This window comes from Hyla sarda, unplaced genomic scaffold, assembly GCF_029499605.1.
Source record: "Hyla sarda isolate aHylSar1 unplaced genomic scaffold, aHylSar1.hap1 scaffold_398, whole genome shotgun sequence".
Classification (NCBI taxonomy): domain Eukaryota; kingdom Metazoa; phylum Chordata; class Amphibia; order Anura; family Hylidae; genus Hyla; species Hyla sarda.
In genome coordinates this window covers 95,785-117,532 of record NW_026610415.1, presented here as the reverse complement: position 1 = coordinate 117,532, position 21,748 = coordinate 95,785, and the positions used below count along the sequence as shown (strand labels likewise).

At 44.5% G+C, this 21,748-nt stretch overlaps 7 non-coding genes and 1 pseudogene across 7 annotated transcripts; all 8 read left to right on the top strand.

Annotated features, from left to right (window-relative positions):
* The first annotated feature begins 1,769 nt into the window (after positions 1 to 1,769).
* LOC130333077 (U2 spliceosomal RNA) lies at positions 1,770 to 1,960 on the top strand. Its single transcript, XR_008875437.1, has one exon. It is a non-coding gene; the product is annotated as a U2 spliceosomal RNA (small nuclear RNA).
* Positions 1,961 to 4,047: 2,087 nt separating this feature from the next.
* On the top strand, positions 4,048 to 4,238 carry LOC130333076 (U2 spliceosomal RNA). The gene has a single exon (XR_008875436.1). It is a non-coding gene; the product is annotated as a U2 spliceosomal RNA (small nuclear RNA).
* Positions 4,239 to 6,332: 2,094 nt separating this feature from the next.
* LOC130333048 (U2 spliceosomal RNA) lies at positions 6,333 to 6,492 on the top strand (annotated as a pseudogene).
* Positions 6,493 to 7,184: 692 nt separating this feature from the next.
* On the top strand, positions 7,185 to 7,384 carry LOC130333038 (U2 spliceosomal RNA). The gene has a single exon (XR_008875415.1). It is a non-coding gene; the product is annotated as a U2 spliceosomal RNA (small nuclear RNA).
* Positions 7,385 to 14,568: 7,184 nt separating this feature from the next.
* LOC130333033 (U2 spliceosomal RNA) lies at positions 14,569 to 14,755 on the top strand. Its single transcript, XR_008875412.1, has one exon. It is a non-coding gene; the product is annotated as a U2 spliceosomal RNA (small nuclear RNA).
* A 2,094-nt stretch (positions 14,756 to 16,849) lies between these two features.
* Positions 16,850 to 17,040, top strand: LOC130333074 (U2 spliceosomal RNA). The gene has a single exon (XR_008875435.1). It is a non-coding gene; the product is annotated as a U2 spliceosomal RNA (small nuclear RNA).
* Positions 17,041 to 19,127: 2,087 nt separating this feature from the next.
* Positions 19,128 to 19,318, top strand: LOC130333073 (U2 spliceosomal RNA). The gene has a single exon (XR_008875434.1). It is a non-coding gene; the product is annotated as a U2 spliceosomal RNA (small nuclear RNA).
* Positions 19,319 to 21,402: 2,084 nt separating this feature from the next.
* LOC130333071 (U2 spliceosomal RNA) lies at positions 21,403 to 21,593 on the top strand. Its single transcript, XR_008875432.1, has one exon. It is a non-coding gene; the product is annotated as a U2 spliceosomal RNA (small nuclear RNA).
* The last annotated feature ends 155 nt before the right edge of the window (positions 21,594 to 21,748 follow it).

Here is a 21,748-nt window from a genome sequence, read left to right as displayed (position 1 = left end):
ATAAGATTAATGCTTATGAAGAAATATAAAATCTCATCCCTTCCCCAATATCGCGCCACACCCCTACCCCTTAATTCCCTGGTTGAACTTGATGGACATATGTCTTTTTTCGACCGTACTAACTATGTAACTATGTAACATAACATGGGGGGGGGGGGGTCTCCTGGCTGTTCACACAGGTGTGTCATTGCTGTACATTGACCATGCATTGCTTCTGTGGTATTGCAAAGGCAAAGACAAATGCTTCCAGCCATCCATTGCACTAATGGATTGGTCATCAGCTGGCTGTCTATGTCCCGCATCAATATAGACCAAAGTACAGAGGGTTAGGCTATGCTATTGTGCACCTACCTGATGCATCAGAAGGTGCGAGGCCCTTGCTAAATTCTGTGCACAGACTTTGAGATCTATACTTTAGACTGTATCTAAACCTGCTCCAACATGGACTGACATTCTGGCCTACTTTCAGCCGATGCGACTTGTCTGTCGCTGAACAGTCGCTTTTTATGTATTCAGCACCTATGTATAATGTTGTAAAAATGCTCTAGAAGCTAAAGTCGCAGAAATGTCACACATATTTGGCCTGCAACTTTCTGTGCGACAAATTCAGACAGGAAAAATCTGTATAAATCCTTAGAAAATTATCCCCCAGTGTCTCCATCTGCTGGCGGTATTGAATAAGCATTGCTGCACTGATGGGGTATGCATTAGACGAAAAAAAAGAAGAAAAAGAAGAATAATACGCCCAGAAAAGAGGCGAAAAGGAGAAAAACGTAAAAAAACGTGAAAAAAAAGTAAGAGGAAGAGAAGGGAAAAAAAGGTGGAAATGGGTTTAAAAGTGATTTCGGCGGAGAAATATATATATATATATATATATATATATATATATATATATACGCGCACACACACACATATATATAAACGTATTCTCCGTTGAGATATTGCAGCCGCTGCTGTGTCCAGGCCCAGGAGCCTTAGCACTGTGCTGTGATGTCACTCAATACCACTGACATCACTAGGTGTAAACAACATCTCTCCTTTGCTGTGTATGTGACTATGGAGCTGTTTGGTGATGTCGTCTATTATGGCCTTCATAGAAGCAACAGGAGATTGTTGCATCCATCTAGAACCCTCAGAACTACAGTGCTATGATGTCACTCACTTCCACAGGCCTTGCAGAGTGTAAACAACAACAACCCAGCTTTGTTGTGTATGTAACCATAGGGATTTGTGATGTCACCTAGAACCTTCACAGCAGCGACAGCTTTATGAGGAGCATCAGCACTGCTCTGCCTGAGCAGAACCATCACCGCCATAGGTTGTCAAATAACCCGGGTTTAACCCACACAGGTAAGTCCAATGGGGTGCAGGCATGTCCTCTATGCTTACAGCTTCCCGTGGGTGTTGGTTTGATACCGTTTGGGGACAGCCAAGGAGGCATCTGCAGGCAACAAAGGTAGGTGTGTGCTTGTGTGTGTGTTTCCTATGCAGATCCTAAGCCCAGTGTCACATGCAAGTAGGAGGAGTAAGAAGGGTTCCTGGCAAATCCGGGTTATGGATTGCATTTAAAAAGGCCCCGTGGGAGTGCAATGGGCCCCTGTCTTGCTGCTTAGCAATAATGGTATGGGTTTAGGTTCTGCTGTGTGTACTGGTGGTTGACTGCCCCCCAGCCCAGAGTGTGCATGGAAAATTGTCTGGCAGCCTCCCTGACAGCAAGCAGTGATAGTGCCCATGAAGGGCACCTTGTTGGGCCCGCCCCTTTCACGGTTATCGCTTCTCGGCCTTTTGGCTAAGATCAAGTGTAGTATCTGTTCTTATCAGTTTAATATCTGATACGTCCCCTATCTGGGGACCATATATTAAATGGATTTTTGAGAACGGGGGCCGATTTCGAAGCTTGCTTCCGTCGCCCTATGCATTGACCCGATATGGCAGTATCTTCGGGTACAGTGCACCACCCCCTTACAGGGTTAAAAAGAAAGATTCCTACTTTCATTGCTACCTGCTTGCTGGCTAGCCAGCTAGCCAGCCCTGTGGGCCTTGCTGCTGCTGCAGCCAAAAAACAAAAGGTGGTGCTGCTGCTGCTTCTGCTGCTTCTGCTTCTGCTTGTGTCTGGCCGCTGTTGGAGCGTCCAGGCACAGGACTTCTGCTGCTGCTGACTAAATGGCCTCCTTAATTGGATCATTTGAGTAGCCAGCACACCTGTGCAGGTACGGCATGACATGATAGGCAGCTGCCTTGATAGCAGGTGGGTGCTGAATGTTCCTAATTGACAAAATAAGATTAATGCTTATGAAGAAATATAAAATCTCATCCCTTCCCCAATATCGCGCCACACCCCTACCCCTTAATTCCCTGGTTGAACTTGATGGACATATGTCTTTTTTCGACCGTACTAACTATGTAACTATGTAACATAACATGGGGGGGGGGGGGGTCTCCTGGCTGTTCACACAGGTGTGTCATTGCTGTACATTGACCATGCATTGCTTCTGTGGTATTGCAAAGGCAAAGACAAATGCTTCCAGCCATCCATTGCACTAATGGATTGGTCATCAGCTGGCTGTCTATGTCCCGCATCAATATAGACCAAAGTACAGAGGGTTAGGCTATGCTATTGTGCACCTACCTGATGCATCAGAAGGTGCGAGGCCCTTGCTAAATTCTGTGCACAGACTTTGAGATCTATACTTTAGACTGTATCTAAACCTGCTCCAACATGGACTGACATTCTGGCCTACTTTCAGCCGATGCGACTTGTCTGTCGCTGAACAGTCGCTTTTTATGTATTCAGCACCTATGTATAATGTTGTAAAAATGCTCTAGAAGCTAAAGTCGCAGAAATGTCACACATATTTGGCCTGCAACTTTCTGTGCGACAAATTCAGACAGGAAAAATCAGTATAAATCCTTAGAAAATTATCCCCCAGTGTCTCCATCTGCTGGCGGTATTGAATAAGCATTGCTGCACTGATGGGGTATGCATTAGACGAAAAAAAAGAAGAAAAAGAAGAATAATACGCCCAGAAAAGAGGCGAAAAGGAGAAAAACGTAAAAAAACGTGAAAAAAAAGTAAGAGGAAGAGAAGGGAAAAAAAGGTGGAAATGGGTTTAAAAGTGATTTCGGCGGAGAAATATATATATATATATATATATATATATATATATATATATACGCGCACACACACACATATATATAAACGTATTCTCCGTTGAGATATTGCAGCCGCTGCTGTGTCCAGGCCCAGGAGCCTTAGCACTGTGCTGTGATGTCACTCAATACCACTGACATCACTAGGTGTAAACAACATCTCTCCTTTGCTGTGTATGTGACTATGGAGCTGTTTGGTGATGTTGTCTATTATGGCCTTCATAGAAGCAACAGGAGATTGTTGCATCCATCTAGAACCCTCAGAACTACAGTGCTATGATGTCACTCACTTCCACAGGCCTTGCAGAGTGTAAACAACAACAACCCAGCTTTGTTGTGTATGTAACCATAGGGATTTGTGATGTCACCTAGAACCTTCACAGCAGCGACAGCTTTATGAGGAGCATCAGCACTGCTCTGCCTGAGCAGAACCATCACCGCCATAGGTTGTCAAATAACCCGGGTTTAACCCACACAGGTAAGTCCAATGGGGTGCAGGCATGTCCTCTATGCTTACAGCTTCCCGTGGGTGTTGGTTTGATACCGTTTGGGGACAGCCAAGGAGGCATCTGCAGGCAACAAAGGTAGGTGTGTGCTTGTGTGTGTGTTTCCTATGCAGATCCTAAGCCCAGTGTCACATGCAAGTAGGAGGAGTAAGAAGGGTTCCTGGCAAATCCGGGTTATGGATTGCATTTAAAAAGGCCCCGTGGGAGTGCAATGGGCCCCTGTCTTGCTGCTTAGCAATAATGGTATGGGTTTAGGTTCTGCTGTGTGTACTGGTGGTTGACTGCCCCCCAGCCCAGAGTGTGCATGGAAAATTGTCTGGCAGCCTCCCTGACAGCAAGCAGTGATAGTGCCCATGAAGGGCACCTTGTTGGGCCCGCCCCTTTCACGGTTATCGCTTCTCGGCCTTTTGGCTAAGATCAAGTGTAGTATCTGTTCTTATCAGTTTAATATCTGATACGTCCCCTATCTGGGGACCATATATTAAATGGATTTTTGAGAACGGGGGCCGATTTCGAAGCTTGCTTCCGTCGCCCTATGCATTGACCCGATATGGCAGTATCTTCGGGTACAGTGCACCACCCCCTTACAGGGTTAAAAAGAAAGATTCCTACTTTCATTGCTACCTGCTTGCTGGCTAGCCAGCTAGCCAGCCCTGTGGGCCTTGCTGCTGCTGCAGCCAAAAAACAAAAGGTGGTGCTGCTGCTGCTTCTGCTGCTTCTGCTTCTGCTTGTGTCTGGCCGCTGTTGGAGCGTCCAGGCACAGGACTTCTGCTGCTGCTGACTAAATGGCCTCCTTAATTGGATCATTTGAGTAGCCAGCACACCTGTGCAGGTACGGCATGACATGATAGGCAGCTGCCTTGATAGCGGGTGGGTGCTGAATGTTCCTAATTGACAAAATAAGATTAATGCTTATGAAGAAATATAAAATCTCATCCCTTCCCCAATATCGCGCCACACCCCTACCCCTTAATTCCCTGGTTGAACTTGATGGACATATGTCTTTTTTCGACCGTACTAACTATGTAACTATGTAACATAACATGGGGGGGGGGGGGTCTCCTGGCTGTTCACACAGGTGTGTCATTGCTGTACATTGACCATGCATTGCTTCTGTGGTATTGCAAAGGCAAAGACAAATGCTTCCAGCCATCCATTGCACTAATGGATTGGTCATCAGCTGGCTGTCTATGTCCCGCATCAATATAGACCAAAGTACAGAGGGTTAGGCTATGCTATTGTGCACCTACCTGATGCATCAGAAGGTGCGAGGCCCTTGCTAAATTCTGTGCACAGACTTTGAGATCTATACTTTAGACTGTATCTAAACCTGCTCCAACATGGACTGACATTCTGGCCTACTTTCAGCCGATGCGACTTGTCTGTCGCTGAACAGTCGCTTTTTATGTATTCAGCACCTATGTATAATGTTGTAAAAATGCTCTAGAAGCTAAAGTCGCAGAAATGTCACACATATTTGGCCTGCAACTTTCTGTGCGACAAATTCAGACAGGAAAAATCAGTATAAATCCTTAGAAAATTATCCCCCAGTGTCTCCATCTGCTGGCGGTATTGAATAAGCATTGCTGCACTGATGGGGTATGCATTAGACGAAAAAAAAGAAGAAAAAGAAGAATAATACGCCCAGAAAAGAGGCGAAAAGGAGAAAAACGTAAAAAAACGTGAAAAAAAAGTAAGAGGAAGAGAAGGGAAAAAAAGGTGGAAATGGGTTTAAAAGTGATTTCGGCGGAGAAATATATATATATATATATATATATATATATATATATATATATATATATACGCGCACACACACACATATATATAAACGTATTCCCCGTTGAGATATTGCAGCCGCTGCTGTGTCCAGGCCCAGGAGCCTTAGCACTGTGCTGTGATGTCACTCAATACCACTGACATCACTAGGTGTAAACAACATCTCTCCTTTGCTGTGTATGTGACTATGGAGCTGTTTGGTGATGTCGTCTATTATGGCCTTCATAGAAGCAACAGGAGATTGTTGCATCCATCTAGAACCCTCAGAACTACAGTGCTATGATGTCACTCACTTCCACAGGCCTTGCAGAGTGTAAACAACAACAACCCAGCTTTGTTGTGTATGTAACCATAGGGATTTGTGATGTCACCTAGAACCTTCACAGCAGCGACAGCTTTATGAGGAGCATCAGCACTGCTCTGCCTGAGCAGAACCATCACCGCCATAGGTTGTCAAATAACCCGGGTTTAACCCACACAGGTAAGTCCAATGGGGTGCAGGCATGTCCTCTATGCTTACAGCTTCCCGTGGGTGTTGGTTTGATACCGTTTGGGGACAGCCAAGGAGGCATCTGCAGGCAACAAAGGTAGGTGTGTGCTTGTGTGTGTGTTTCCTATGCAGATCCTAAGCCCAGTGTCACATGCAAGTAGGAGGAGTAAGAAGGGTTCCTGGCAAATCCGGGTTATGGATTGCATTTAAAAAGGCCCCGTGGGAGTGCAATGGGCCCCTGTCTTGCTGCTTAGCAATAATGGTATGGGTTTAGGTTCTGCTGTGTGTACTGGTGGTTGACTGCCCCCCAGCCCAGAGTGTGCATGGAAAATTGTCTGGCAGCCTCCCTGACAGCAAGCAGTGATAGTGCCCATGAAGGGCACCTTGTTGGGCCCGCCCCTTTCACGGTTATCGCTTCTCGGCCTTTTGGCTAAGATCAAGTGTAGTATCTGTTCTTATCAGTTTTCATGCTGGTGGGGATGGGTGCTGCATGGAGGATGCAGGTGTACCAGGGCTTTCCGGGGCTGGTTCTGAGGAATCAGCTCGACGGCTGCCCCGATGTGACCTGTTCCCTCCGGGTCTCGCCATGAGGCTGAGAGGGTCTAGAGCCGAGGTACTTTTGTGCCTCGGGGAGTGGTGACCCCGAGGTGCCGAAACTCACTGGGAGAATAGGCTCACTGAGTTGAAGCACGGGCACCATAATCTCTTCACCTTGTGGCACTCACCTCTTGATTCCCGGCCTTCTGGCTAGGATCAGAGAAATTTTTATAGATCCGGCCGGATGTCCGGGCAGTATATCTGCACACATTCACTTATTTATTTATTTTTTGTCTCACTGTGTCACTTTTTGCGTGTTGTGTGTTCACAGGATTTGTCAGGATGCGGTAGCCCTTCTGGGTGTCCCTCCTGGCGGTCTAGGGGAGGTGTGTGTGGCCATTAGGTTCCGCACCTCCCTGCAAACACCCCGGGTACTCCTGCTTCGCAGGGTACCTACCGTAATCGGCTCTGCGGGCAGATACCTTGGCTAACGCCAAGGGGGATGCCGGGAGCATTTGTGGTCTCCTAGTAGCTTCGGCGAAAAGGGACATCGAACCTGGAACCTCGCAGGTACCTTTTGGTCTGGAGGCGAAGGGTAAGGTTTGTTGGGGGGCCTCTCTCCTATCGGAGAAGGGCTTGCGATAGACCGCATCCTTTGTGCACGTTTTTTTAGTGTAACACGTTTGCACTTTTTCTTGCACTTTGGGTGAATCGAAAGCACGTTCCTCGGCTTTAGATAAAAAAAAAAAAAAAAAAAAAAAAAAAAAAAAAATCTGTTCTTATCAGTTTAATATCTGATACGTCCCCTATCTGGGGACCATATATTAAATGGATTTTTGAGAACGGGGGCCGATTTCGAAGCTTGCTTCCGTCGCCCTATGCATTGACCCGATATGGCAGTATCTTCGGGTACAGTGCACCACCCCCTTACAGGGTTAAAAAGAAAGATTCCTACTTTCATTGCTACCTGCTTGCTGGCTAGCCAGCTAGCCAGCCCTGTGGGCCTTGCTGCTGCTGCAGCCAAAAAACAAAAGGTGGTGCTGCTGCTGCTTCTGCTGCTTCTGCTTCTGCTTGTGTCTGGCCGCTGTTGGAGCGTCCAGGCACAGGACTTCTGCTGCTGCTGACTAAATGGCCTCCTTAATTGGATCATTTGAGTAGCCAGCACACCTGTGCAGGTAGGGCATGACATGATAGGCAGCTGCCTTGATAGCGGGTGGGTGCTGAATGTTCCTAATTGACAAAATAAGATTAATGCTTATGAAGAAATATAAAATCTCATCCCTTCCCCAATATCGCGCCACACCCCTACCCCTTAATTCCCTGGTTGAACTTGATGGACATATGTCTTTTTTCGACCGTACTAACTATGTAACTATGTAACATAACATGGGGGGGGGGGTGTCTCCTGGCTGTTCACACAGGTGTGTCATTGCTGTACATTGACCATGCATTGCTTCTGTGGTATTGCAAAGGCAAAGACAAATGCTTCCAGCCATCCATTGCACTAATGGATTGGTCATCAGCTGGCTGTCTATGTCCCGCATCAATATAGACCAAAGTACAGAGGGTTAGGCTATGCTATTGTGCACCTACCTGATGCATCAGAAGGTGCGAGGCCCTTGCTAAATTCTGTGCACAGACTTTGAGATCTATACTTTAGACTGTATCTAAACCTGCTCCAACATGGACTGACATTCTGGCCTACTTTCAGCCGATGCGACTTGTCTGTCGCTGAACAGTCGCTTTTTATGTATTCAGCACCTATGTATAATGTTGTAAAAATGCTCTAGAAGCTAAAGTCGCAGAAATGTCACACATATTTGGCCTGCAACTTTCTGTGCGACAAATTCAGACAGGAAAAATCAGTATAAATCCTTAGAAAATTATCCCCCAGTGTCTCCATCTGCTGGCGGTATTGAATAAGCATTGCTGCACTGATGGGGTATGCATTAGACGAAAAAAAAGAAGAAAAAGAAGAATAATACGCCCAGAAAAGAGGCGAAAAGGAGAAAAACGTAAAAAAACTTGAAAAAAAAGTAAGAGGAAGAGAAGGGAAAAAAAGGTGGAAATGGGTTTAAAAGTGATTTCGACGGAGAAATATATATATATATATATATATATATATATATATATATATATACGCGCACACACACACATATATATAAACGTATTCTCCGTTGAGATATTGCAGCCGCTGCTGTGTCCAGGCCCATGAGCCTTAGCACTGTGCTGTGATGTCACTCAATACCACTGACATCACTAGGTGTAAACAACATCTCTCCTTTGCTGTGTATGTGACTATGGAGCTGTTTGGTGATGTCGTCTATTATGGCCTTCATAGAAGCAACAGGAGATTGTTGCATCCATCTAGAACCCTCAGAACTACAGTGCTATGATGTCACTCACTTCCACAGGCCTTGCAGAGTGTAAACAACAACAACCCAGCTTTGTTGTGTATGTAACCATAGGGATTTGTGATGTCACCTAGAACCTTCACAGCAGCGACAGCTTTATGAGGAGCATCAGCACTGCTCTGCCTGAGCAGAACCATCACCGCCATAGGTTGTCAAATAACCCGGGTTTAACCCACACAGGTAAGTCCAATGGGGTGCAGGCATGTCCTCTATGCTTACAGCTTCCCGTGGGTGTTGGTTTGATACCGTTTGGGGACAGCCAAGGAGGCATCTGCAGGCAACAAAGGTAGGTGTGTGCTTGTGTGTGTGTTTCCTATGCAGATCCTAAGCCCAGTGTCACATGCAAGTAGGAGGAGTAAGAAGGGTTCCTGGCAAATCCGGGTTATGGATTGCATTTAAAAAGGCCCCGTGGGAGTGCAATGGGCCCCTGTCTTGCTGCTTAGCAATAATGGTATGGGTTTAGGTTCTGCTGTGTGTATTGGTGGTTGACTGCCCCCCAGCCCAGAGTGTGCATGGAAAATTGTCTGGCAGCCTCCCTGACAGCAAGCAGTGATAGTGCCCATGAAGGGCACCTTGTTGGGCCCGCCCCTTTCACGGTTATCGCTTCTCGGCCTTTTGGCTAAGATCACGTGTGGATTTCTGTGCGTGGTTTGGGTTGAAAGGAGTGGTGATCGGGGCCCTCTTTACGGGGGGCCCTGGATTGTTGCTGAGCTGCGATCGTGGGTTTTACCTGCAAAAATGAGCGAGAAGGCGCGTGGACTTGAGGACACGGTGCGGATCTACGTTCCTGGCGAGCACCGGGGGACGATCGGACTTGACCAAATCGTTGTGGAGATTCTTCGCAAGCTTGATTACCTACAGGTATGGAATGTATTGGCTATACAGGATTTTCCTAGGCAAGGAATTTATGATATTACTTTTTGTGGTTCTGAGATTTGCCAGAGAGTCTATATGGATCTTGAAGAAATGAAGAGGAAAAGTGAGCCTGCTATAATGAAGAAGATTAAAGTGGAACCGTTATTTATGAATACAACAAAGGTAGTAATTGTCCACATGTATAATCCTAAGGTTTCTGATGAAATGGTTACAAACTTTTTGTTCCGGTATTGCGAGGAAGTGAAATTTATAGGAAGACTTAAGAACAAGTTTGGGTACTTTAATTGTAAGAGAAAGTTTATTGTAAAATTTAAAAAAGATGAAGGAATGCAAGATGGAAGGAAGAGCATACCACAGGTGTTTTCTATCGGAGGAGAGAGAGGTTTCTGCTTTTATGAAGGCCAGTTGCAATATTGTAGAAAGTGCCATGCCTATGGCCATGTGCAGGATTATTGCCCTGAGAAAGGAGAATGTTGCAGAAATTGTGGGAAAACTGGTCATGAAGCAAGTATTTGTACAGAGAAGAAGACATGTGATATCTGTGGAAGTGAGGAACATTTGGCAAGAGGCTGTGATATGTGGTATAAAAAGAAGAGAAGTTATGCTGATGCAGCTGGGAATAGAGGAGAACAAAGAGAAAAAGGGGGAGGGAGGTTTGTTCCTGGAGTTGGTGAGAGTGTGAGTGTGAGTGTTAATGTGGCACAGGTGGCTGAGGAAAGTTCTGTGATAGTGGAGCACATTAGCACTCAGGAGAGGTCAGGGGAGGAGGGTGTTTCCACTGCTGTGACTGGTGAGGAGACAGGTGTGGGAGGTGAATTTACCTTGGTGAAAAAGAAAAAAGAAAAAAAAGTGAAAGTGGTGGAGAAAATTGAGACAGTGTATGGTGATGTTCTTTCTAGTGAAGAGGCTATGGATGATATTGAATGTCCAAACCCAATTGTGGGGGAGGAGGAGGGAATGGAAGTTGTTAGGTCATCTCAGAGATCTCTAACACCTGGTCAGAGAGTTTCTCGCAGTAAGGAAGAAGAGGAGGAGGAAGATGAGGATGTGCAGGTTGTGAATAAAAGGTGTAAGACAGGGAGCTGGTCTGAGGATCAGGAAGCCCTTGTTCTTGGTAATGATAATGAAATAGACAGGGACTCTAACATAGGGTCGCCTGATTGTTTTGCAAGTTTACATAGGAAAGTTGAAGGCCAAAATGTTAATTTCTAAGTTAAGATGGATTTTAAAGCATTTGGTTTTCTTTTCCTAGTTATTATGACTTTGGTTGTAACAACTATTAATGTAAGAAGTATTGAGTCTGAAATTAGGAGAGCTGCAATTTTTGATATTCTTGAGAATGTTAGAAGTGATGTGATATGTTTACAGGAGTGTGCAATAAAGTCAGCACCTTATGCAAATGAGTGGAAGTGTGGGCAGTCCTTCTGGTCCACATGTGCAGAAAACAAAAATGAAGGTGTTGGGATTTTATTGCGAAACAGGGACATTAAAGTTTTAAATTGCCAAACTTTAGTACCTGGTCGTTGTATGGTTTTAATTTTTGAGGTTTTGGGCCAGAGGATGAGAATTTTTAATGTGTATGCTCCAGCAGAAAAACAAGCACGTTTGTCTTTTTTAGAGTCCCTTAAGTTTTTTATCCCTGGTCGTGAAGATACTATTATTGTTGGCGATTTTAACTGCATTAGATCCGTCAATGATCGTGAGAGCTCTGCTGAGGTTAGAACTGATATTACTTCCAATGTTTTAAATCAAATTATTCAAGACTTGCATTTTACTGATGTTGGACTGATGGTTAGCACTGATGAAAGATATACGTACATATCAGATAGTGGCCGCTGTAAATCCCGGATCGATTACATCCTGGTCTCTGATGGGATTAAGGTGGTCCGGTGCAATCAAATGATGTCAACTTTCTCAGACCACAAGATGGTGTCGGCTGAGATAAGTGTCACAGAGTCCCTTCATTTTGGGAGGGGGCTCTGGAAATTAAATGTAAGTCTATTGGAAGATGAGGAAGTAATGGCTGGTTTTAATCATGTGTTTTTATCCTGTGTTTCTAAACAACCTGATTTTAGTAATGTCTTAGTGTGGTGGGAATGGGCTAAAGGAGAGTTTTCTAATTTCTTTAAGATGTTTTGCATAAAGAGAGCACAAGAGAAGAGGAGGAGTGATGAAAGGCTTGTATCCCGGTTAGAGACTCTCTATAAGTTTAAACGTGTTGGTGTGGAGGTGGAGGATGAGATTGTTAAGGTGAAGGGGGAGATGAAAAAAAGGTTGTTGGAAAAGGGAAGGAATATTGTATATAAGTCTAAAGTGCAGCACCTAGAAGAAAATGAGCAGTGTACACGGTATTTCTTTAAAAAATGTTTTAATGCTAAAGGTGTTTTTAAATCTGTTTTTACCCCTACGGGGGAAGTTTTTGGAGAGGAGATGGTGAAGGAGATTGGCAGATTTTATGAGACACTCTTTAGTAATAAGAGCAGAGCCAGTGAGACGGAGATGAATGATTATTGTAATATTTTGGAGAATAATGTTCCTGTTGAAAAAGTAGATTTTTTGATTGATGATGTTAGTGAAGGGGAGATCAAGCAGGCCCTGGATAAGATGGCCAAAGGGAAGACACCAGGCTGTGATGGTCTCCCCGCTGAGTTTTATTCCGCGTTCTGGAATATTTTAAGTAAAGAGTTTACACGGGTGGTGCAATATGTTTTTAACTCAGGTGTTTTAGCTGAATCTATGAAGAAAGGGGTCATAACATTAATTCATAAAAAAGGTGATGGCAGAGATCTTAAAAATTGGAGACCTATAACTTTATTAAATTGTGACTACAAGATAATTGCTAAGATTGTGGCTAATAGACTGAGTGATGTAGTGGACCACCTTGTGGGAGAATACCAAGTTTGTGCAGTACCGAAAAGAAAAATAACAGATAATTTATTGCTTTTAAGAGACTCTATTTATTACAGTAACTTTAACAAGAATGCACTGTTTGTTGAGTCCATAGATTTCGAAAAGGCTTATGATAAGGTTGCACATGATTTTATGTTCATTGCTTTAAAACACTTAGGTATTCCAGAAAAGTTATTATCTGTTATTATGAGTTTTTATCATGGGGTGACAAGTCAGATTTTAGTAAATGGGCATGTGGGGCCTGCTTTTAATGTCTTGTCTGGAGTCAGACAGGGATGCCCACTCTCCCCAATTCTGTTTATATGCGTTATAGAGGGCCTGTTGAAGAATGTGCAGAAAGATAAATGTGTGAGTGGTGTTTTTATTCCAGGTAGTGATGGTAGTAAGTTAAAGGTTTTAAGTTATATGGACGATGTGGTTTTTACTTGTACATCCCAAGCAGATCTCAACAGAGTAAATTTGCATGTGAGGATTTTTTGTTGTGTGGCTGGGATGAATGTGAACTGGGGGAAGTGCCAATTATGCAGTTTTGGGAACCAAGAGAATATAGTAGTGGATGGTGTTAAGGAAAAAGAAGACATTGAAGTGCTAGGAGTGATATTTGATAAATACCTCAAAGGAAAGAAAAGTTATGAGACTTTGGACAGTAAAATTGAGAAGAAGCTATCCTTCTGGAGGTTAAGGAACTTGTCACTTAAAGGGAAAGTTCTTATCATTAAGTCTGTAATCCTACCGCTTCTCTTGTATACGGCTATGGTGCTTCCTCCAGGGAAGTTATGGACTAGGAGAGTCACAAGGAAGCTTTTTGTGTTCTTCTGGGGGTCTAAGATGGAGAAAATGAGAAGAGAAGAAGTGATGAAGAGTATGAATTTGGGCGGATATAACTTTCCAAACATTGATCTGTTTTTAAAGGTGCACTATTTTCTTTTAATTTTTAAATTGATACAGTGCAATAATAGGGCGGCAGACATGAGTAAATACCTTGCAGGATGGTTGTTTTCCAAATGGGGCTGGTGTGAGAGGGATTTGAGGAGACCCATAGCACATGTGATACCTACCTTCTATGTGCTCCTCAGGTCTTTCAATGATCAATTTGGTTTGAGCTCTTTAGGTGAACCTGATAAAAAGAAAATAGAACAAGAAATAAGGAAAAATGAGAGATTATATGAAGTACCATTCTGCACTAATGCTCAGTCTGTGAAGCTTTGGAAGTTTTTTAAAGTTATTGGACTATCAAACAGACAAAAAGACGTTAGTTGGATGTCCTTTCATGGCTGCCTCCCAACCCGATCTTTTTTAAATGGAAGAGGTTTGAGAATAAGTGACAGATGCCCAAGAGAGGGTTGTGGAGGTAGAGAAGACTTAGTGCACCTTTATTGGGACTGTTTTTATGCAAAAGAATTTTTTATGTTTTTAAAGAAGTTTTTAATCCAACTCACTGGATATAACAGTTTTTCTTTTGAGAAAGTTTTTATTGGTCAAGATCTTAGTAAAAAGGAAGATACACGTACTAATTGGATTCTTTTTTCTGTTTTTAAAGAGGTTTTATGGGACTCACGCAATTTGCTTGTTTTTAAAAATGTTGTTATTTCTCCGAGGGAATTGAAAAGATTGTTTTTAGGAAGGATTTTTACTATCTTTCTACTGGACAAAAAGAGAATTGGTGAAGAAGAAGCGGAGAAAATCTGGATGCATACACGATGGAAAAATTTATAAGAAGTACGTAAAGGAGAAAGCTGTAAGTTTTTGACCAATTTCTGTGATTGTTTTTGACATGTTTTTTTGTTTTGTTGTTTGGTCACTTTTTCTTGGCACTCGGTTCCCTTAGTTAGTTTTTTCCGTATGATGTTTTTTCAGATATTGTTTTAAGTGACGAGTCTTGGTAGGTGACCTGATGATCGTCCAAACAATAGTCTGTAACTGAGGAAAAAAAAAAAAAAAAATCTGTTCTTATCAGTTTAATATCTGATACGTCCCCTATCTGGGGACCATATATTAAATGGATTTTTGAGAACGGGGGCCGATTTCGAAGCTTGCTTCCGTCGCCCTATGCATTGACCCGATATGGCAGTATCTTCGGGTACAGTGCACCACCCCCTTACAGGGTTAAAAAGAAAGATTCCTACTTTCATTGCTACCTGCTTGCTGGCTAGCCAGCTAGCCAGCCCTGTGGGCCTTGCTGCTGCTGCAGCCAAAAAACAAAAGGTGGTGCTGCTGCTGCTTCTGCTGCTTCTGCTTCTGCTTGTGTCTGGCCGCTGTTGGAGCGTCCAGGCACAGGACTTCTGCTGCTGCTGACTAAATGGCCTCCTTAATTGGATCATTTGAGTAGCCAGCACACCTGTGCAGGTAGGGCATGACATGATAGGCAGCTGCCTTGATAGCGGGTGGGTGCTGAATGTTCCTAATTGACAAAATAAGATTAATGCTTATGAAGAAATATAAAATCTCATCCCTTCCCCAATATCGCGCCACACCCCTACCCCTTAATTCCCTGGTTGAACTTGATGGACATATGTCTTTTTTCGACCGTACTAACTATGTAACTATGTAACATAACATGGGGGGGGGGGGGGGGGGTCTCCTGGCTGTTCACACAGGTGTGTCATTGCTGTACATTGACCATGCATTGCTTCTGTGGTATTGCAAAGGCAAAGACAAATGCTTCCAGCCATCCATTGCACTAATGGATTGGTCATCAGCTGGCTGTCTATGTCCCGCATCAATATAGACCAAAGTACAGAGGGTTAGGCTATGCTATTGTGCACCTACCTGATGCATCAGAAGGTGCGAGGCCCTTGCTAAATTCTGTGCACAGACTTTGAGATCTATACTTTAGACTGTATCTAAACCTGCTCCAACATGGACTGACATTCTGGCCTACTTTCAGCCGATGCGACTTGTCTGTCGCTGAACAGTCGCTTTTTATGTATTCAGCACCTATGTATAATGTTGTAAAAATGCTCTAGAAGCTAAAGTCGCAGAAATGTCACACATATTTGGCCTGCAACTTTCTGTGCGACAAATTCAGACAGGAAAAATCAGTATAAATCCTTAGAAAATTATCCCCCAGTGTCTCCATCTGCTGGCGGTATTGAATAAGCATTGCTGCACTGATGGGGTATGCATTAGACGAAAAAAAAGAAGAAAAAGAAGAATAATACGCCCAGAAAAGAGGCGAAAAGGAGAAAAACGTAAAAAAAACGTGAAAAAAAAGTAAGAGGAAGAGAAGGGAAAAAAAGGTGGAAATGGGTTTAAAAGTGATTTCGGCGGAGAAATATATACATATATATATATATATATATATATATATATATATACGCGCACACACACACATATATATAAACGTATTCTCCGTTGAGATATTGCAGCCGCTGCTGTGTCCAGGCCCAGGAGCCTTAGCACTGTGCTGTGATGTCACTCAATACCACTGACATCACTAGGTGTAAACAACATCTCTCCTTTGCTGTGTATGTGACTATGGAGCTGTTTGGTGATGTTGTCTATTATGGCCTTCATAGAAGCAACAGGAGATTGTTGCATCCATCTAGAACCCTCAGAACTACAGTGCTATGATGTCACTCACTTCCACAGGCCTTGCAGAGTGTAAACAACAACAACCCAGCTTTGTTGTGTATGTAACCATAGGGATTTGTGATGTCACCTAGAACCTTCACAGCAGCGACAGCTTTATGAGGAGCATCAGCACTGCTCTGCCTGAGCAGAACCATCACCGCCATAGGTTGTCAAATAACCCGGGTTTAACCCACACAGGTAAGTCCAATGGGGTGCAGGCATGTCCTCTATGCTTACAGCTTCCCGTGGGTGTTGGTTTGATACCGTTTGGGGACAGCCAAGGAGGCATCTGCAGGCAACAAAGGTAGGTGTGTGCTTGTGTGTGTGTTTCCTATGCAGATCCTAAGCCCAGTGTCACATGCAAGTAGGAGGAGTAAGAAGGGTTCCTGGCAAATCCGGGTTATGGATTGCATTTAAAAAGGCCCCGTGGGAGTGCAATGGGCCCCTGTCTTGCTGCTTAGCAATAATGGTATGGGTTTAGGTTCTGCTGTGTGTACTGGTGGTTGACTGCCCCCCAGCCCAGAGTGTGCATGGAAAATTGTCTGGCAGCCTCCCTGACAGCAAGCAGTGATAGTGCCCATGAAGGGCACCTTGTTGGGCCCGCCCCTTTCACGGTTATCGCTTCTCGGCCTTTTGGCTAAGATCAAGTGTAGTATCTGTTCTTATCAGTTTAATATCTGATACGTCCCCTATCTGGGGACCATATATTAAATGGATTTTTGAGAACGGGGGCCGATTTCGAAGCTTGCTTCCGTCGCCCTATGCATTGACCCGATATGGCAGTATCTTCGGGTACAGTGCACCACCCCCTTACAGGGTTAAAAAGAAAGATTCCTACTTTCATTGCTACCTGCTTGCTGGCTAGCCAGCTAGCCAGCCCTGTGGGCCTTGCTGCTGCTGCAGCCAAAAAACAAAAGGTGGTGCTGCTGCTGCTTCTGCTGCTTCTGCTTCTGCTTGTGTCTGGCCGCTGTTGGAGCGTCCAGGCACAGGACTTCTGCTGCTGCTGACTAAATGGCCTCCTTAATTGGATCATTTGAGTAGCCAGCACACCTGTGCAGGTAGGGCATGACATGATAGGCAGCTGCCTTGATAGCGGGTGGGTGCTGAATGTTCCTAATTGACAAAATAAGATTAATGCTTATGAAGAAATATAAAATCTCATCCCTTCCCCAATATCGCGCCACACCCCTACCCCTTAATTCCCTGGTTGAACTTGATGGACATATGTCTTTTTTCGACCGTACTAACTATGTAACTATGTAACATAACATGGGGGGGGGGGGTCTCCTGGCTGTTCACACAGGTGTGTCATTGCTGTACATTGACCATGCATTGCTTCTGTGGTATTGCAAAGGCAAAGACAAATGCTTCCAGCCATCCATTGCACTAATGGATTGGTCATCAGCTGGCTGTCTATGTCCCGCATCAATATAGACCAAAGTACAGAGGGTTAGGCTATGCTATTGTGCACCTACCTGATGCATCAGAAGGTGCGAGGCCCTTGCTAAATTCTGTGCACAGACTTTGAGATCTATGCTTTAGACTGTATCTAAACCTGCTCCAACATGGACTGACATTCTGGCCTACTTTCAGCCGATGCGACTTGTCTGTCGCTGAACAGTCGCTTTTTATGTATTCAGCACCTATGTATAATGTTGTAAAAATGCTCTAGAAGCTAAAGTCGCAGAAATGTCACACATATTTGGCCTGCAACTTTCTGTGCGACAAATTCAGACAGGAAAAATCAGTATAAATCCTTAGAAAATTATCCCCCAGTGTCTCCATCTGCTGGCGGTATTGAATAAGCATTGCTGCACTGATGGGGTATGCATTAGACGAAAAAAAAGAAGAAAAAGAAGAATAATACGCCCAGAAGAGAGGCGAAAAGGAGAAAAACGTAAAAAAACGTGAAAAAAAAGTAAGAGGAAGAGAAGGGAAAAAAAGGTGGAAATGGGTTTAAAAGTGATTTCGGCGGAGAAATATATATATATATATATATATATATATATATATATATATATACGCGCACACACACACATATATATAAACGTATTCTCCGTTGAGATATTGCAGCCGCTGCTGTGTCCAGGCCCAGGAGCCTTAGCACTGTGCTGTGATGTCACTCAATACCACTGACATCACTAGGTGTAAACAACATCTCTCCTTTGCTGTGTATGTGACTATGGAGCTGTTTGGTGATGTCGTCTATTATGGCCTTCATAGAAGCAACAGGAGATTGTTGCATCCATCTAGAACCCTCAGAACTACAGTGCTATGATGTCACTCACTTCCACAGGCCTTGCAGAGTGTAAACAACAACAACCCAGCTTTGTTGTGTATGTAACCATAGGGATTTGTGATGTCACCTAGAACCTTCACAGCAGCGACAGCTTTATGAGGAGCATCAGCACTGCTCTGCCTGAGCAGAACCATCACCGCCATAGGTTGTCAAATAACCCGGGTTTAACCCACACAGGTAAGTCCAATGGGGTGCAGGCATGTCCTCTATGCTTACAGCTTCCCGTGGGTGTTGGTTTGATACCGTTTGGGGACAGCCAAGGAGGCATCTGCAGGCAACAAAGGTAGGTGTGTGCTTGTGTGTGTGTTTCCTATGCAGATCCTAAGCCCAGTGTCACATGCAAGTAGGAGGAGTAAGAAGGGTTCCTGGCAAATCCGGGTTATGGATTGCATTTAAAAAGGCCCCGTGGGAGTGCAATGGGCCCCTGTCTTGCTGCTTAGCAATAATGGTATGGGTTTAGGTTCTGCTGTGTGTACTGGTGGTTGACTGCCCCCCAGCCCAGAGTGTGCATGGAAAATTGTCTGGCAGCCTCCCTGACAGCAAGCAGTGATAGTGCCCATGAAGGGCACCTTGTTGGGCCCGCCCCTTTCACGGTTATCGCTTCTCGGCCTTTTGGCTAAGATCAAGTGTAGTATCTGTTCTTATCAGTTTAATATCTGATACGTCCCCTATCTGGGGACCATATATTAAATGGATTTTTGAGAACGGGGGCCGATTTCGAAGCTTGCTTCCGTCGCCCTATGCATTGACCCGATATGGCAGTATCTTCGGGTACAGTGCACCACCCCCTTACAGGGTTAAAAAGAAAGATTCCTACTTTCATTGCTACCTGCTTGCTGGCTAGCCAGCTAGCCAGCCCTGTGGGCCTTGCTGCTGCTGCAGCCAAAAAACAAAAGGTGGTGCTGCTGCTGCTTCTGCTGCTTCTGCTTCTGCTTGTGTCTGGCCGCTGTTGGAGCGTCCAGGCACAGGACTTCTGCTGCTGCTGACTAAATGGCCTCCTTAATTGGATCATTTGAGTAGCCAGCACACCTGTGCAGGTAGGGCATGACATGATAGGCAGCTGCCTTGATAGCGGGTGGGTGCTGAATGTTCCTAATTGACAAAATAAGATTAATGCTTATGAAGAAATATAAAATCTCATCCCTTCCCCAATATCGCGCCACACCCCTACCCCTTAATTCCCTGGTTGAACTTGATGGACATATGTCTTTTTTCGACCGTACTAACTATGTAACTATGTAACATAACATGGGGGGGGGGGGGTCTCCTGGCTGTTCACACAGGTGTGTCATTGCTGTACATTGACCATGCATTGCTTCTGTGGTATTGCAAAGGCAAAGACAAATGCTTCCAGCCATCCATTGCACTAATGGATTGGTCATCAGCTGGCTGTCTATGTCCCGCATCAATATAGACCAAAGTACAGAGGGTTAGGCTATGCTATTGTGCACCTACCTGATGCATCAGAAGGTGCGAGGCCCTTGCTAAATTCTGTGCACAGACTTTGAGATCTATACTTTAGACTGTATCTAAACCTGCTCCAACATGGACTGACATTCTGGCCTACTTTCAGCCGATGCGACTTGTCTGTCGCTGAACAGTCGCTTTTTATGTATTCAGCACCTATGTATAATGTTGTAAAAATGCTCTAGAAGCTAAAGTCGCAGAAATGTCACACATATTTGGCCTGCAACTTTCTGTGCGACAAATTCAGACAGGAAAAATCAGTATAAATCCTTAGAAAATTATCCCCCAGTGTCTCCATCTGCTGGCGGTATTGAATAAGCATTGCTGCACTGATGGGGTATGCATTAGACGGAAAAAAAGAAGAAAAAGAAGAATAATACGCCCAGAAAAGAGGCGAAAAGGAGAAAAACGTAAAAAAACGTGAAAAAAAAGTAAGAGGAAGAGAAGGGAAAAAAACGTGGAAATGGGTTTAAAAGTGATTTCGGCGGAGAAATATATATATATATATATATATATATATATATATATATACGCGCACACACACACATATATATAAACGTATTCCCCGTTGAGATATTGCAGCCGCTGCTGTGTCCAGGCCCAGGAGCCTTAGCACTGTGCTGTGATGTCACTCAATACCACTGACATCACTAGGTGTAAACAACATCTCTCCTTTGCTGTGTATGTGACTATGGAGCTGTTTGGTGATGTCGTCTATTATGGCCTTCATAGAAGCAACAGGAGATTGTTGCATCCATCTAGAACCCTCAGAACTACAGTGCTATGATGTCACTCACTTCCACAGGCCTTGCAGAGTGTAAACAACAACAACCCAGCTTTGTTGTGTATGTAACCATAGGGATTTGTGATGTCACCTAGAACCTTCACAGCAGCGACAGCTTTATGAGGAGCATCAGCACTGCTCTGCCTGAGCAGAACCATCACCGCCATAGGTTGTCAAATAACCCGGGTTTAACCCACACAGGTAAGTCCAATGGGGTGCAGGCATGTCCTCTATGCTTACAGCTTCCCGTGGGTGTTGGTTTGATACCGTTTGGGGACAGCCAAGGAGGCATCTGCAGGCAACAAAGGTAGGTGTGTGCTTGTGTGTGTGTTTCCTATGCAGATCCTAAGCCCAGTGTCACATGCAAGTAGGAGGAGTAAGAAGGGTTCCTGGCAAATCCGGGTTATGGATTGCATTTAAAAAGGCCCCGTGGGAGTGCAATGGGCCCCTGTCTTGCTGCTTAGCAATAATGGTATGGGTTTAGGTTCTGCTGTGTGTACTGGTGGTTGACTGCCCCCCAGCCCAGAGTGTGCATGGAAAATTGTCTGGCAGCCTCCCTGACAGCAAGCAGTGATAGTGCCCATGAAGGGCACCTTGTTGGGCCCGCCCCTTTCACGGTTATCGCTTCTCGGCCTTTTGGCTAAGATCAAGTGTAGTATCTGTTCTTATCAGTTTAATATCTGATACGTCCCCTATCTGGGGACCATATATTAAATGGATTTTTGAGAACGGGGGCCGATTTCGAAGCTTGCTTCCGTCGCCCTATGCATTGACCCGATATGGCAGTATCTTCGGGTACAGTGCACCACCCCCTTACAGGGTTAAAAAGAAAGATTCCTACTTTCATTGCTACCTGCTTGCTGGCTAGCCAGCTAGCCAGCCCTGTGGGCCTTGCTGCTGCTGCTGCAGCCAAAAAACAAAAGGTGGTGCTGCTGCTGCTTCTGCTGCTTCTGCTTCTGCTTGTGT